Source organism: Panicum hallii, chromosome 5 (genome assembly GCF_002211085.1).
Source record: "Panicum hallii strain FIL2 chromosome 5, PHallii_v3.1, whole genome shotgun sequence".
Taxonomy (NCBI): Eukaryota; Viridiplantae; Streptophyta; class Magnoliopsida; order Poales; family Poaceae; genus Panicum; species Panicum hallii.
Genome location: NC_038046.1, coordinates 20,769,332 through 20,786,505, shown reverse-complemented (window position 1 = coordinate 20,786,505; position 17,174 = coordinate 20,769,332).

Here is a 17,174-nt window from a genome sequence, read left to right as displayed (position 1 = left end):
ATCTATCTGTGAGAACTCGAGTTAATTTTTATTTTCAAGAGGCTGTCAATTGTAAAATCAATCTAAAATCACAGAAAAATATGAAAAATGCAAACTAAAATTTGTTGTAACCCTCTTGATGAATCCTAAAATTTTTGCATAGAAGGATGACCAGTTACAAACTATAAATTGCTCTAATATTAATCTTGTTTTAAATAGCCCATAAATGTATCTCTTAATCTAGGATAATACTGTGGATGACTTTTGGACTATAAGCTAGTGTCTTCTTGTTAAGACTTGTGTAAAAATATCAGAGCCAGAACAAGTCTCCGAGTAGTTTTTGTTGGATCTTGTTTGATATGCTATTTTGCTAGAGTTATTTTCTCATGCTGTTCTACTGATATGTTAGGGTTGAAATTTTTACAGTAGAGTAACCTTGATGCATAAATGCTATGGAAAAAGTTTGGAACTTTTTACTTCTGTCTAACTTGCTCATATGCTTTTAGTTAAGAGAAACTATATTAAATCAAGTAACTAGTTCTGGTGCTTAGAAAATAAGAAATTTTAACCAGAGACTACGTTTAGAGTAGATTATGACGTTGGAAAAGTTTGAGACATAGAAACTTTGTGGAACAGCCTGTAGAAATAAATTTTGATTAATGTAGATGTATCTTGACTAATTTTCTATGCTCTGTATCTTGCACACTAAAACCTAAAACCTTTACAATAGACTCACCATAAGTTTAGGAGTACTCAGTTAAATGTTGAGCACCAGTTTTGCATGGTTTCTTCTGTATACATGGATCTTGATCCTAGAAGTAATTATTTAATGTATTTTTCATGATTAATCTACTGAATGAAAATAGTTAGAAATTTTACAATGAGTTTGTACTTAAGTAAGGTGCTCTGCATAAAAATCTCAACACCAGAAACTATCTCTAGTAGTTGTTTTATTTTTAATCCATGCTTACTTTTGAAAAATAGCCATTTATGAAATCACAAACCCCTCACTTACTTAATGAAATTAGTTAATCTAGATACTACTTGATAAATGACTACCCAAGAAATAGAAAATGAAGTACTTTACAACATAACTTGAGTTTTGTTGAAGGGCAACTTTGTAGTGAAATAGTTATTTATCTTGTACCATTAAAATAACTCATACATATGCATTCATACAGAATCGACAACTCTCGCTGACGGAATCTACGAGCTGGTGCCGCAGTCTGAGAGTGAGTAGCGTGAAGCTCAAGTTAATCTAACTGAAGTTGCTGAAGACCCGAACCAAAGTTCGGAAGAGCCCAAGCCTAGCTTTGCTCAGGAAGGAGTTGATTGAAATTTATGCAACTTTTATTTATATATGGTACTGTGTATTAAGTTTGCAGGAGTTGATTGAAACCCTAGTGCATGATCCTAGGTACCTATGATATGAACACTAGTCTGTGTCAGTCGCTAGATTTCCATGCTAATAGGACTCCGGTAAAAGTCGAGTGATTTCTTGTCACTTGCGAGATATACGAGTTGCTTTTTTTACTTATGTTGGAATCATAAGGTTGATGGATGGAGCTATATTACGATATTCCTATTAATGATTGAGGCCCCATCTGTTTAGCAAAAATACTAAGGTTGCGGTGTGTGGTAGTGGTGGTTAAATTTTTAAACGTACTAACCACTTGCCGAGAATATGGTAATCTGTAAGCTTATTACCTGATTGGATCGGCGAGTGGACTTTACACTCACCCTCTTGACGTCAATCCCATGGGCACATGGTGAGTGCAAGAGCAGCCACAGCCCGGTGTCGTTCCATGGTTCATGGACCTTTGTACTCGAGGGGGGTGGCCCTGATCCACAACCCGAGAAGAAAGGGGAAAAGTTGCATGTGTGGCTCTATGAGTAACCATGTGAAGTGTGTTTAGGTTTCCCCTTGCACGGTTAAGAAATTTGATTCGAATCATCCATTTCTTGCGGCCATTGAGACTGCTTGACCCTTTTACCACATAGAGTAAGAAGAGGAGCAATGATGATGATTAATCTGGTTGGATGCTCAATCAGTTATTTTCCACCGTGCATGATTTGGATAGTTCCTTACCTAGAATGGTTAATTAATTAGAATTTGATGCTAAAACTTGAAAGTAAGGACTCACTCTTAGATACATTTTTGCAAAAATAACCCTTAGCTAAAAACCTTGCATGTCTAGGAGTCGGCTAAGTATATACCACTAGTCGGGTAAGCCTTGCTGAGTATTAGTATACTCAACCTTGCTTGTGGCTTTATTTTCAGGTGAGATATTTGAGGACATGGATGCTAGTTTGACTTGGCCATGTACTCTTCCTTCTGGTTGGTCGGTGGAATGGGATGCGTCCTCGGCCAACGATGATAACACTGAATGATGTCATGTATGGGCTTCATCATGATATCTTGTATCGTCGTTAGAACTATTGTTTATTTTCCGCTGCACTATTGAACTCTGAAAGTATTTGTTTATAAATATTTTCAAACTTGATTTGTAATAATAATTCCTGTTGAACTTAGTGATATAAAATTTGTGGATTGTTGTAATCTCTGGGCTCACCTTCATGTGGGTTGTATGTATGCATTGTTTCGATTGAAATTCCAGTGGTTGCATCGGGATGTTACCTGATAGACTGTCATTTTACTCCGTTTTAAGTGCATGTTAGCCTGAATTGCCTCTATGGTGATGGTTAGCGCACTTAAGCTGATTAATTTAAGCGGTTTTGCTATAGCTGGTATCAGAGTCAAAATGCATACACCAAAGAGTACAACAAATCTTAAACAAATATTTTCATAAAACTTGACCCCAAAAATCAAATTTGAAAAATACGATGGTTTGTTAAGGATGACGCCTAGTTCATAAAGTCCTAAGGGATTATGGGAATATGACTATGTGGCTATCTAACTTATGTTTATTATAACTGACTCCAGCATATTACTTTCTGTCAAAAACTTATTTTTGTGCACAATCAACCTTTAAATTCTATAACGACGCACTCATCACTAAGGTAAGAAGGTAAGAATTATCAGTCAACTAAGAGAGCTTGACCCTCACGTCAGTGACGCGAACTAAACACTGCCCTCAAGCAGTGGCTTACTTGAGGTGCTGCCAATATACCAACTATTGGTTGATTATATTGGGAGTAAAGGTTTGGCGTAGGGTATGGCGATTGCTGTTCATGCACCCATCTCATTAAGTGACGGTACCCCGTGAATATGCTATCTCGGTAGCGTATGCTAACGTTGTCCGTACGGTGGAAATTGTTCGGATGCCGTTTCTATAGTGAACGGTAATGAATGTGGATGCTTTCGTGAGTGCCGGCACGAAAGATTCAAGTTATATTCTATCGATCTTCTACAGTTACACTAACCATGATTACGTTAAGCTAAGAATGGTTAGAAAAATTCGGGTAGTTCATATAAGGAGAGACGTATTATGTATGCCTCCGAAGTTAACCATCTAAGACCAAAACCATTTGGCAATTGTTTTGCTTTATAAGGATGAATAGGATGTGCATGCATCATGATCATACATGAAAATTGAATGAAACATTATCCTGGGTTTATAAGGAAGTAAGTTTGAGCACTCACTTAAGGGCTATCTAGAAATCTATCTTATTCTGCCATATCTAGATAGAAGAATCAATTAGGCTTAGGAAATGACCTTATCTTAAGAAAAGCTCAATAGGGAAGTTGCTTCAAATTTTGCCCCCTTTCTGCTGCTAAATTTTGAGAATTTTTGGACTAGTACTCAGTGCGCAACACTAAAACTTCCACACCTTAGTTTTCTGCCTGTTTTGAGCAATCCTGTTACAAATAAATTCTTAGACCTTCTTAGTGAAGTTTTCTACAGAATTGTTCAACATCAAACTTGTTGCAAACTTACTCAATCAGCTATTGTTCTAATTTGGAAATTTTTGGCTAAGTAGATTCTCTCTGGTGATCAAAATACTAGCTCTCTATCCACTGAAAAACTGCCAAAGCACAGAAGCAGTCGGAGATGTAGTCGAAGTGGTCGAAGATGTAGTCATTGTAGTCGGAGGTGTACTTGAAGCAGTCGGAAATATAGTCAAAGTGTCGAAGATGTAGTCGTAGTAGTCGGAGATGTAGTCTAAATAGTCAAAAATATAGTCATAGTAGTCGGAAGTGTAACTGAAGCAGTCCGAGATGTAGTCGTAGTCGTTAGAGATGCAGTTGAAGTAATCGGAGATACAGTCGAAGTAGTCAAAGATACACTGTAGTCGAAGATGTAGTCATAGTAGTCCGAGATATAGTTGAAGCAGTCAAAGATATAGTCATTGTAGTCAGAGATGTAGTTGAAGCAGTTGAAGATGTAATCGAAGTAGTCAAAGATGCAGTGTAGTCGAAGATATAGTCGTAGTAGTCGGATGTACAGTTGAAGCAGTCGGAGATATAGTCGTAGTGGTCCGAGATATAGTTGAAGCAGTCAGAGATGTAGTCAAGTTAGTCGATGATATAGCCGCATCAGTCGAAGATACAGTGGTAGTAGTCCGAGTTGTAGTTGAAGCAGTGGGAGATGTAGTCGAAGTAGTCGATGATGTAGCAGTAGCAATCGGAGATGTCGTCGTAGTAGTCAGAGATATAGTTGAAGCAGTCAGAGATATAGTAGAAGTAGTCGTGATAGTCGGAGGTATAGTTGAAGCAGCTGTGGATGTAGTCGTAATAGTCGGAAATGTAGTCAAAATAGTCGAAGATATAGTAGTCGGAGGTATAGTTAAATACCAAAGTTGTAGGCTACTAAATTTTCTAGTCACAGCCAAAATTTGTAAGGGTTTGGATGAACATAGTGGGAGTTATGAATTTTCTTGCAACCATTATTATTCTGTCCATAGTTTATCTATAAGTCACTGAGTTCTAAATCTTTCGCACTTAGGACACTCAGCTTTGGAGGTATTGTGGATTCCCGAAATTATGAAAAAATCTGCACATTGCAGATGGATCAAGGGACCTGCAACACTCCGAGCGATTTTGGTGCTAGTGGCAACGGACAACCGCAGCAGCCGCCACCACCGTCCAACGTGGCTGAAGTAATGGCTGCCCAGACTGAGTTGCTCCGCCAACTTGTTCAAGGGCAGCAAGCGTTTCAGCAATTCCAACAGCAGCATGGTGGGCACAATGCCCACCAATCTCAGGCTGCTGGCTATCTGGACTTCTTGGCCACTCAGCCCCCTCTGTTTCACAAGACGGAGGAGCCCTTGGATGCGGACGCTTTTGATTCGCACAATCGAGTCCAAGTTTTCTCTACTTGTGGTGCCATGTTCCGATGCAAATAAGACCCATTTTGCCACGAAGCAACTTCATGGTATGGCATGTCTGTGGTGGGACAATTACTTCGCTGTACTCCCGGCTGATCATGTTGTCACTTGGAAGGAACTCAAGAATGCATTTAGAGCCCACCATATTCCAGAAGGGCTTATGGAGAGGAAGTTGAATGAATTTCTATCTCTTACTCAGGGTACCCGCACCGTATGTCCAGGCTTTCAATAACCTTTGTCAGTACGCGGGCTATCACACTGACAACGATGCTGAGAAGCGTGATCGCTTCCACAGAGGTCTTAGTACCAAGCTCAAAGACCGCTTGAACCCTATCAAGGTAGACACTCATAATGAGCTGATTAACTTGGCCATCACTCAGGAAGATTGCATCCTGACTCATCGTGCCGAAAAGAAGAGGAAGGCACCAGTTGGACCCTCTAGTGCTCCGCCATAAAGGTATCGTTTGGTGCAGAATGCTACTTCTAAAGCTCCTTAGAAGGCCCCTCAACAAGGGTGTTGGGTTTTCAGGCCCCACAACAGCAGGGCATTGCACGACTGGCCCAAGGCCAATTGCTCAGCAGCCATCTCGTCCGAGCAACGCAAATTGTTGCTTTAATTGTGGGAGTTCTAGCCACTTTGCACGAGAATGCCGCCAGCCTAGGCAGCCAAATTAGGGGCAAGGTTCTAATCAAAATGATAAGAACGATGAAAAAATACAGAGTGTTCAAATTCAGCAGGGAAGGATCAATTTCACTACACTTGCTGATCTTCTAGAAGGTGCACCAATGATGTCGGGTACATTCTCTATCCACAACAAGCCTGCAATTATATTATTTGATTCTAATGCATCCCATAGTTTTATTAGTGCAAAATTTGGTGCAAAAATAGGCTTGGATTTTTGCCATACAAAATGGCCATACATGATATCAACACTGGGTGGTAAAATTTCTTCCAACCAAATCATAAGGCACGTATCAATCAAGTTGGGTAGTAAAACTATCAAAACCGACCTTATCCTTTAGGCACTTGAAGGCATGGATCTTATTTTAGGAATGGACTGGATGACTCGACATGGGGTGACATTAGATATTCCTTCAAGGGCCGTTGAAATCAACTCCCCAACCCAGGGAGCCTCTATTCTTTATTTGCCATTCCGAGAATGCACAAATACATACGCCTTCATCAAGATCGAATCCAAGTTAGAGGAAATTCTGATGGTGTGCGAGTATGCCGATGTTTTTTCGGATGACTTGCCACGAATGCCACCGGATAGGGATATTGAGTTCATTATCGAATTGCAGCCAGGCACTGCACTATCTGTCACACCCGATTTTAAGGATAAAACCGAATGCATAACTATATGTATGCCAGGATCAAGTTCCATACATATAGTGACTTCATCAGTGAATAATCAGCAACATTATCACAAAAAGAGAATAAGAAGACTATAAAGATTATCAGAGTTATACAGCTTATCCTAGAAATGAAGAATCCAAACTTCACAGGCAATCGACCGGGGGTTGTATAGGCCTAGAACTCAGCATCATCTTCAAAAGACTTCACATCAACTTTCTCTTCTGAGCAGCAGCTATAATAAGCGTGAGTACACTTATGGTTAGTACTCAACAAGTGTTGTGAATTATATGACATGAAGGCCAAAAGTAAGGAAAGCCTGAGTGGCTTACTGCGATAAGCAATTTTTAGTTGGTCAAATTTTTTTAGCACCTGATTCCTAAGGTACAAGTTCATACCAAAACCCACATTAAAAGAAACAGAACAGGTATAACAGAAACATAACCATAACCATAAATATGGTCCACAATTTAATACATCTTCAAGTTCATTAATCATGTGAGGGTCCAAGCCGCTCTTAACCGTGAGCACGGCTAATATACCAGTTTTCACTCTGCAGAGTTTGTACACTTTACCCATAATTCGTGTCTCCCAATTTGCCCAAGGTAGCTAGCCTCTTAAACACTTTCGAGGTGAGTGGCAAGAGATTCACTATGAGGCCTTTACAAAGATTCCCTAACTTGCAATGGTCCACTAAGGTTTCAGGCCGCAGTGGTCATAACCCTCCCTAATGAGGCGGTACCTTAGTCAAGGACCATAAACAAAGCCTCCAAGAGGACTAAGCTATACCCAATCAACGCACTCCCCTCTTGCCCTTTCGGTAAGACCATTACAAGCTAAAGTTTCTAATTAATTAGCCAAGACCAAAGACATATAGTGTTGTGGTTGCACTATTTTCCTGGATGGTTCTCCATGCTCCAATTAAACATATGATCTTGTATTAACAACGCATAGCGCATGAACATGGATAGAACAGGTGTAGTATCATCATTATTGTCATCGTGGTTATATATTATTTCCAAATCGGAACAAGTTATAGCAACTAAGCAGAAGCTACCCAACAAGAAAGATAAAACCCAGGTTGACAAGGAATGATCATAAAGACTAGGCATATCCTTAATTAGGATCCATCAAAATTAGGACACATGCATGCATATAGAAAAAGTTATATTTATTATGATTATCAGGACAAAAGAATGATCAAGGAAACACTTGCCTTTCTTTTAGAGAATAGCTGCTTAGAGTCTTCAACTCTTGTTCTTGAAACTCTAAATCTTCAAAGCTCTTGGATCGTGCTCTTTCTAATGTCACACAAGCATCGGGCCTAAGCAAACAAACAAGAACAACTAAGAATAGATACACCAACAAAAGGAAAGCTTTGAAAGAGTGTACAAAAGGATAGGGCTCGCTGCTACAGTCACAAGAACGAAAGAAACGCGGAAAACGGAGCTAGGATTGAAAAGAAACAACTATCGGAAGATTTATGTTATAAAAGAAATAAGAGAACTATAAACTTCATTTATTTTAATTGGAAATAAATATAAAAGATATTCAAATGAGAATATCCCTAATTATAATTAACTCATATTATATTTGCATTTATAAAGACGAAATAGAACTTAGTCCAATGTTATTTATAATTGTCTAGGTATAAATTACACTAGTTAAACAATTAATTAGCAAAGAAGTTGTGAGAACATCTAAACGCATAAATTTATGATTTGTGTTGAACTAAAAAAATTAAATTAAAAACACATTTGAGTTGATATTTATCAAGTTACATTAATTAAGAAGACCGGAGTAAAGACTTAATTGGATTTTAATTGGAAAAACTAGATGAGAGGACATTAATCAAATTAAATCTATATTTAATTTTGAAAATAGGAATTATGGTACAACAGCACTACTAAACGATAGCTTAGGGTTTTAGAAGACTAACGCGAAAAGAACGGATCGAAACGGATCTAAAACGCGGAAACAACGCATGAAATAAGGTTGGAGGGACCTATACGTGATTAACTATAGATTTCAGGGGTTAGCAGGAAAGATCTGCGAGACAGAAAATAGTGCTCACAAATAAAGAAAAGTTTAGGGTTAGATCTAAAAAAGACCACCAGTGCGGCTAGTTTGAAAAGATGCAATAGATCCAGGGGTTTTCGGCGAAGTTTGCAAGACACATGAAAAACTTCAGGAATTACAAGATTTTCAGGGGGCTAAATTGCAAAAGCTTGGGAACAGCTCCCATTGTGGCCGGCGGCTACTGTTTTCCAAATTCCCGTCATTCTAGGGCATAGGAGATCGCGAGGAGCGGGGCAAATGAAAGAGGACGACGAGGGGATACGATTCCATACCTTACCGCGGGGAGCATCGTGGTGGCCGGATTTCACCGGAGAAGAGGGCGGCGACGGTTCTGCTTGTCCTGTTCTGGGTGGCGGTGGCAAGGCAGGGGCACTGGTGGTGGCAGCACTCCTAGGGGCACTGCTGCAGGGGCAAGGCAGAGCCAAGGCGCACAGGGGCCAGTGCGAAGGGCGCGGTGGCGGCGCACGGGGGCAGAGGCGTGGCAGCACGAGGAAGGGTTGGCATGGCTGCAGCAGCAGTAGGGGGTGACACGGGGGGAGGGCGATGGCATTGCAGCAGAGGCGTAGCTGGAGGGCGCACACGGCAGGGGCAACAGGGGCGCAGGAGGTGACGCAGGGAGAGCGATGCAGGGGGCGCGTGGCTGCAGGGGCAACAGGGGCGCAGGGGCTAGGGCATAGGCAGAAAGGGAGGTCGCAGGGGGCCGAGGGTTTAACTAGCAGGGACAAGGCAGCACATTAGGCTGGAACTCATCCTTGAGTCCAGATTGCCCATGGGAGAAGCAAGATTGGGCTGACCAGCAGGCCCCACAAGTTAGGGACCAAAGAGAGGAAGGAAGAGGTAAAGCAGAGAGGAAACGAGAGTGGCCGAGCGATTTTGGTTATGGGCCAAAACAGTTTCGGGTGGAGGGTGAACATGAAAACATGCTGACAGTGCTGGTTGAACACGAACGGCTATTCGAGAAAGTGAAATAGAAAAGAGAGAGAGAGAGAGAGAGAGATCAGGCTGGGTCATCGGCGGATCAGTTCAGGACCTTGCAGTGGCGATTTTGGTTAACGGAATTGGCAGTTCGCTAGCTTCAACGAGCAATCAAACTTCGGGATAGAAAGAGAAAGGGAAACGAGGGGGTTCGCCTAGGGTTCCTCAAAGAGAAGCTTTTGATTTACTTTTTATCATCAAAACGCGACAGATGACGAGATTACAGTGGTGGCTGAGCTCAACAACACGGTTCTATGGTCTTGGGGCGAATTGGACCAAAATGAATTAAGTCCAGCTTGAGATGGAAAGAAAAAGAATTCATTTTTCAGAACATATTTTTAAGCTTAAAATTAATCTATAAAAGTTCAGATAAATCTTTTAAACCATGAAAAATATATCCAAAAGAATCCCAAAAATTTCGAGGAAAACTCTAGAGATAATTTGGGATAGGAGGAATCCAAATAATTTATTTGGGACTCATGAATAAGATTTTAGAGCCTTCCAAAAGATATGGACCTAGCTCTAGGATAAATGAGAATAATTGCCAGAAAAATTCTGAAAATTCTCGGAAAACCCTATTGATAGATGAACACATTCTAAAAGATATTCACATCCTAAAATGAAATATTTTAGGGTGTGAAACTATCTCAAAAAGACCCTATAGAATGCCACCCAAGGAGTTGGCCGAATTGAAACTACAACTGCAGGAACTTTTAGATAAAGGTTTCATTCGTCTTAGTGCTTCACCTTGGGGTTGTCCAGCCCTCTTTGTGAAGAAAAAGGAAGAGAGCTTGAGGTTGTGTGTGGACTACCGACCTCTCAATGCGGTCATAATAAAAAATAAATATCCACTTCCCCACATTGATGTTCTCTTTGATCAACTAGCCGGAGCTAGAGTATTTTCAAAAATTGACCTTCGCTCTGGATACCATCCAATTAAAATCCGTCCAAGTCACATTCCTAAGACTGCTTTCTCCACATGATACGGACTCTTCGAGTTCCTAGTCATGTCTTTCAGGATCACAAATGCTCCTGCCTACTTCATGTATCTCATAAATTCGGTATTCATGCCCGAACTTGACAAGTTCGTTGTGATTTTATTGATGACATCCTTATTTATTCCAAGAATAAGGAAGATCATGCTAAGCACTGGCACATTGTTCTCCAGCATCTTAGAGACCATCGGCTCTATGCTAAGTTTTCCAAGTGTGAATTCTAGCTGGATAGTGTAAAATTTTTGGGTCACACTATTTCCAGAGAAGGCATAGCCGTTGATCCTAGCAAAGTACAAGAGGTGATGGAATGAAAACCTCCCACCTCCGTTCATCAGATTCATAGTTTTCATGGTTTAGCTGGTTATTATCGCCGCTTTATTCCGGACTTCTTCAGAATTGCTAAGCCTATGACTGAACTATTGAAGAAAGGAGTGAAGTTTGTGTGGAGCGAGAAATGTGAAAAAGCTTTCCACATTCTTTGTGAACACTTGACTACAGTCCCAGTCTTAGCTCAACCTGATAACACCAGGCCATTCAATGTTTATTATGATGCATCTGGTACTGGTCTTGGTTGTGTGCTTATGCAAGACAATCGAGTCATTGACTATGCTTCACGAGCTCTTCGACCTCATGAACCGAATTATCCATCACATGATCTCGAGCTAGCAGCTGTCATTCATGCTCTAAAGTTATGGAGACACTATCTTATGGGCACTTATTACAATATCTACACTGATCACAAAAGTCCCAGATATATCTTCACCCAAGATGATCTGAATATGAGACAAAAAAGATGGTTGGAGTTAATCAAAGATTATGATCTCGAGGTGCAATATCACCCAGGCAAAGACAATGTAGTAGCGGATGCACTCAGTAGCAAATCTCATTGCCATTGCTTAACTGTGAAATTCTATAATGAAACACTTTATCATGAGATGGGAAAGCTCAATCTAGAAATGATTCCCCAAGGCACTTTAAATTACATCTCTGTTGAACCAACCCTTCATGATCAAGTCATCATAGCCCAATTAAATGACGAGGGAGTAAAGATCATCAAGCAAAAGCTTTCCCAAGGGAAAGAGAAATATAAATGTTTTCGCCAAGACAAGAATGGAGTTCTATGATTTGAATCTCGCATAGTGGTTCCAAAGAATCATGAGCTCCGAAAATAAATTCTTGACGAGGCACATCTTTCCAAGTTCTCTATTCACCCGGGTAGTAGCAAAATGTATCAAGATTTTAGACAAAACTTTTGGTGCACTAGAATGAAAAGGGAAATTGCCAAGTATGTCTCGGAATGTAACACATATCAGAGTGTTAAAGCTAGCCACTTGAAAGTAGCTAGTACACTTCAACCCTTGCCTATCCCTAGCCCTCGCAATGCTGCCCGCCCACGCCACAATCTTCTTGGCCAGCCAGCCCGCCAGCACCCGGCGACCACGCGGCAGGGCATCTCTGCTGTCCGCTCCGCAACGCGCGTTCCGCCGGCGACGCCACTGCCCGGCTCCCTCCCCAGCTGCTGCTGCGTCCAAGCAGCGGCTCCCCCTCCTCTTCTCTCTCGCTCGCTTAAAAAAGGGGCACGCACAGCCCCTGCTCGCATGCCAGACCTCACCGTCGCATGCTATTAACACCGTCGCACAAGCCCCACGTCGAGCCCCACCCTCCGCACATCCTCCACCCAAGCCGAGCCCCTGAATCGGTTCCCCATGGCCCCCTTGAAGCTCCCCGACCTCCCCACACCGGTCTCCCTCACCAGACCACCACCGCCCACCGCCCGCACCTCGCCGGAGCTCCTTCTCACTGCCGGCAGCCCAACTCTAGCCACCCCAGCACCAACCGATGCCATAACAAGGTAGCCCTCGCTTCACTCATTCTTCCCCACCCCTTTCCCCTCGCCGCATTTTAGCCGGGAACAACCCAGCTCCAGCCAGGGGTGACAATGCAAATCTCATATCTTTTTAGGGTCCTTTCTGCTAGATCCAGAGACCTATCTGTGAGAACTTGAGTTAATTTTATTTTTAAGAGGCTGTTAATTGTAAAATCAATCTAAAATCATAGAAAAATCCAAAAAATGCAAAATAAAATTTGTTTTGACCCTCTTCATGAATCCTACAACTTTTGCATAGAAGGGATGACCAGTTACAAACTATAATTTAATCTAAAATTAATCATGTTTTAAATAGCCTATAAATGTATCTCTTGATCTAGGACAGTAGTGTGGATGATTTTTGACTGTAAGCTAGTCTATTCTTGTTAAGATTTGTGTAAAAATACCAAGGCCAGAACAAGTCTCCACGAGTTGTTTTTGTTGGATCTTATTTGATGTGCTATTTTGTTAGAGTTATTTGTTCATGTTGTTCCACTCATATATTAGGGTTGAAATTTTAATAGTAGAGTAACTTCATGCATAAATGCTATGGGAAAAGTTTGGAACATTTTACTTTTATCTAACTTGCTCATTTGTTTTTAGTTAAGAAAAACTATATTAAATCAAGTAACTAGTTCTGGTGCTTAGAAAAATAAAAAATTTTAACCAAAGACTACCTTTGAGTAGATTATCATGTTGGAAAAATTTGAGACATCAAAACTTTGTGGAACTGCATGTAGAAATAAATCTTGATTAATGTAGATGTATCTTGACTAATTTTCTATGCTCTATATCTTGCACACTAAAACCTGAAAAATTTACAATAAACTCACCATAAGTTTAGGAGTATTCAGTAAAATGTTAAGCACCAGTTTTTGCATGGTTTGTTCTGTATAAATGGGTATTGATCCTAGCAATAGCTGTTTAATATATTTTCATGATTAATCTGCTAAATGGAAATAGCTGAAAATTTTACAGTGAGTTTGTACTTAAGTAATATGCTCTGCATAAAAATCTCAACACCAGAAACTATCTCTAGTAGTTATTTTATTTTTAATCCATGCTTACTTTTGAAAAATGCGCAGCCCTGCCTCGGGCACGGCCTCCGCTCCGCCGTGCCCCTGCCCCTCACCACCGTGCCCACCACGGCCCTCACCGCAGGCCTCCGCGAGCGTCGAGCTGTGCCGCTAGCCTCCATGCCCGGCCGCCGCCGCCACGCCTTCGACCGCCAAACTCCACATGCGCCCGCCGCCACCACGCCCTCGGTCGCCGGTCTGCACCGGCCACCTTGCCCACCGCGCCCTCGCCACGCCCTCGGCCGCTCGCCACCCCCGTGCGCTGTCGCGTCCCCGCGCCCCCCTGACGTAAGCCCCACACTGACGTTAGCACTACAATGTGCTGACATCAGCCTTTTTTATTTTTTTAATTTTGGTAAGTGTGGTAGAAAATTGTAGAAAATTATAGAAAGTTGTAGAAAATGATAGAAAATTGTTGAATAGTCTAGAATATTGTATAAAAATGTATTTATGGTAGAATATTGTAGAATATTGCAGAAGAAGGTGAAAATTGTAGGGAATAGTAGAAAATTGTAGAAAATTATAGAAATTTTTAGAATATTGTAGGAAATGGTAGAAAATTGTAGAATAGTGTAGAATATTGTAGAAGAAGGTGAAAAATTGTAGGAAATAGTAGAAAATTATATGTGATGTAAATTTATTACGGTACAAATTCATGTATTTATTGTAGAAAATTATTGAATATTATAGAATATTATAGACATTGCATATTTTGTTCCCACAGGAATCGAAATGAGTCCTAGTGATGACGATGACAAGTTCCTTCACAATATAATTCGTGAAGGTACCAATCACCCATCGTCCCTTGAAGATGATGCACCCGAGGATGACAGCAGCCAATATCTCAACGATACTGGCGATGGCGATGATAAGCAAATGGAAATTGCTCAGGAAGACGTTCAAGCCGAGGTATATGAAATTCATGTATATATAAACTAACATGATATATATATATGTGTGTGTGTGTGTGTGAAATGCGTGTATTAATAGATATTTTTCCAGGGATGTGGATCGAGGAAGCCAAAACGGAAACAAGGCTCGAAGAAAAAGATGGAGGGCGTACCAACTTCACCTTATTGGAAGAGGACGGTGAACCAATGGCTCCCAAGGGTGTTGAAAGGGCATTGGTCAACCAATATGGATATTTTGTCCTGGAAACATCCCCATTAGCTACAAACTATGGAAGAAAAATAAAGTCACTGGTAACGATGCAGACATCATCCCCGACAGGGAGAAGGAAATGTTATGGAGAGAGGTGAAACGACAATTCAATTCTCTAGAGGACAAAGAGGAAGTCTTGAAGGATTGGGTCATGAAGAAGATGGCTATTGCTTTCCAGACGTTCAAGAAAAACTTGAACAAAGACTATGTCAAAATGGGCCTCACGCTAGACTTTGAGAATAACTACAAGAAGCAACATCCTTTTTGGGACGAATTCATGCAGTACAAGTTGTCCGAGGAGAGCGAGGAGCGAACAAGACGGAACAAAGACAATGAGAGCAAGAAGAAGCACTTCCATCATCTCGGCCAAGGAGGTTATTCTTCGGCGATTCCAAAATGGCAGAAGATGGAAGAAGACCTAATGGCAAGAGGAATCATATCGGTGACTTTCAATTGGCCATTGCAAGCAAAGTATTTCTTCTATGCTCATGGAGGCACACTAAACATGGAAGATGGATCATTCGTGACTACTGATCGAATAAGAAAAGCGGCCGACAGGCTCGATACGGCACTAAAGGCCGTTGCTGAAGGCACTTTGAAGCCTGATAGAGAGAAATACGAGCTAACATACACTCTCGGGACACCAGAACACACAACACGTGTCCGAGGCATGGGCGTAGTTCCATGGAAGCATGGCTTCAGTGCAGATATCGACACTTATCGAAGCCGATGCAGAAGGAAGGCTGAACAGGAAGAGAAGATGCGTGCCCTAGTAGAACGAGTAGCTTCGATTTAAGGTGCAATGACAGCTAGCCAATGACTACAAGAAGCTCCTTCAGCTCCTAATATGGAGAGCAGCCCCAGCTCTCAACACCATAGCAGTGTCGCTTCCACGGAGCATTCGGCTGGCGGAGACCGAACTGAAATGGTTGCGAACAACCAACAACGTTACCCCATGGATGACATCACCGTGAGGACCCCCTGCGAGCTTCTTTATCAGTAGAGAAAACAGGTCAAATTAGTGGCTCACGGTATTGCCGAAGTACCTGTCCAAGGTGGGACAATTCATGTCATGCCGATTCCTAAAGGATATGCTCGAGTCATGGTTGACCGGGTCGAGAAAGGATGGGAAGACCTCAACCTCGAGATCCTTGGAGGCGATGGAGAAGAGGAACTACAACATGCGCTCCACACTTGGATCTGTTGGAACAAGCGCTACATAAGATTTCCGCAAGGATCCACAGATCCCGCAGCATCGGCTCACAGTCCAAGGCCAAGATCGCCAACACCAACACCCAGCATGAGTTCGCTGTCACCACACGCACAAAGGGACCCCAGCATGGGTCCGCCATCACCACCCACACAAAGGGAGCCCAACATGGATCCGCAGTCACCACCCACTCAAAGGGACCCCAGCATGAGTCCGCTGCCACCTCCTAAGGTGAAGAAGAACACAAACGCTTGGGTCCCGCCACTGCCACCTCCTAAGGTGAAGAAGAATCCAGCTAAGAAGAAAGAGAAGCCTCCACCTCCAAAGTTAGCATACGAAACAACTCAAGAGGAATTGAATGAGCATGTGAGAAAGGAGGTTCGAGAACAATTCGCTCCAAGGAAGCCTGAGCCGAAGCAACTAGTGGATCCAGCCGGACAGAAGTTCTTCATAACCATGTGCCAACCAAGGAAGAAAAAGAAACATAGTCGAACTACGACCACTCAATCATAAAGTCTTATCAGAAGAAGAGTAATCATCGGGGGAAAAATATTCCCTAGCTCAGAGAACAACCCCAACAATTGATATCTCCACTCCAAGTGCTTTCAAAAGAGGATGAAGCTACGTCCGAGTTTGTGGCGAAAATAAAACTCACAAAAGCTCAACTCCGAGGGGAGGTTCCAATCCCAATTCACCCAGGGGTAGGAAGGAAATCATTTGTAGGGAACCTCTTATGTGGCCTGAGTTGCTGAACATGCTACCAACAAGAATGCGCGAGTTGCATGAATGGTACATAAGGGCCACTTCAGATGGAGACGTAATGTTCGCAGCTCGGGTTAAAGATTGCGATTTACATCGGGGGCTAGCTGACGTATGGATCGAGTTTGTGAGTCTTTGATTTCTATACCGTCAAGACACCCTGGACAAGTCCCTCGTCAGTGTATTTCTTATGTAAGTGTTTCCTTTCATTTCTATATTATAACTCAACTACTTATGTGCTTTCTCATCCCTTTTTTTTTATCATGTAGGATGAAGGTGAAAGAATACCAAGAAAGAGGTACTATCACATCGGCTTCATGGGCCCGGATGTTATAAATGAGAATAGTGTCAATAGATGGTCAATCGGACCAAGAACAATGTATTCAGAGCCTTGGATAGGCAGCATACTTATACATTGATTTTGTTGCCG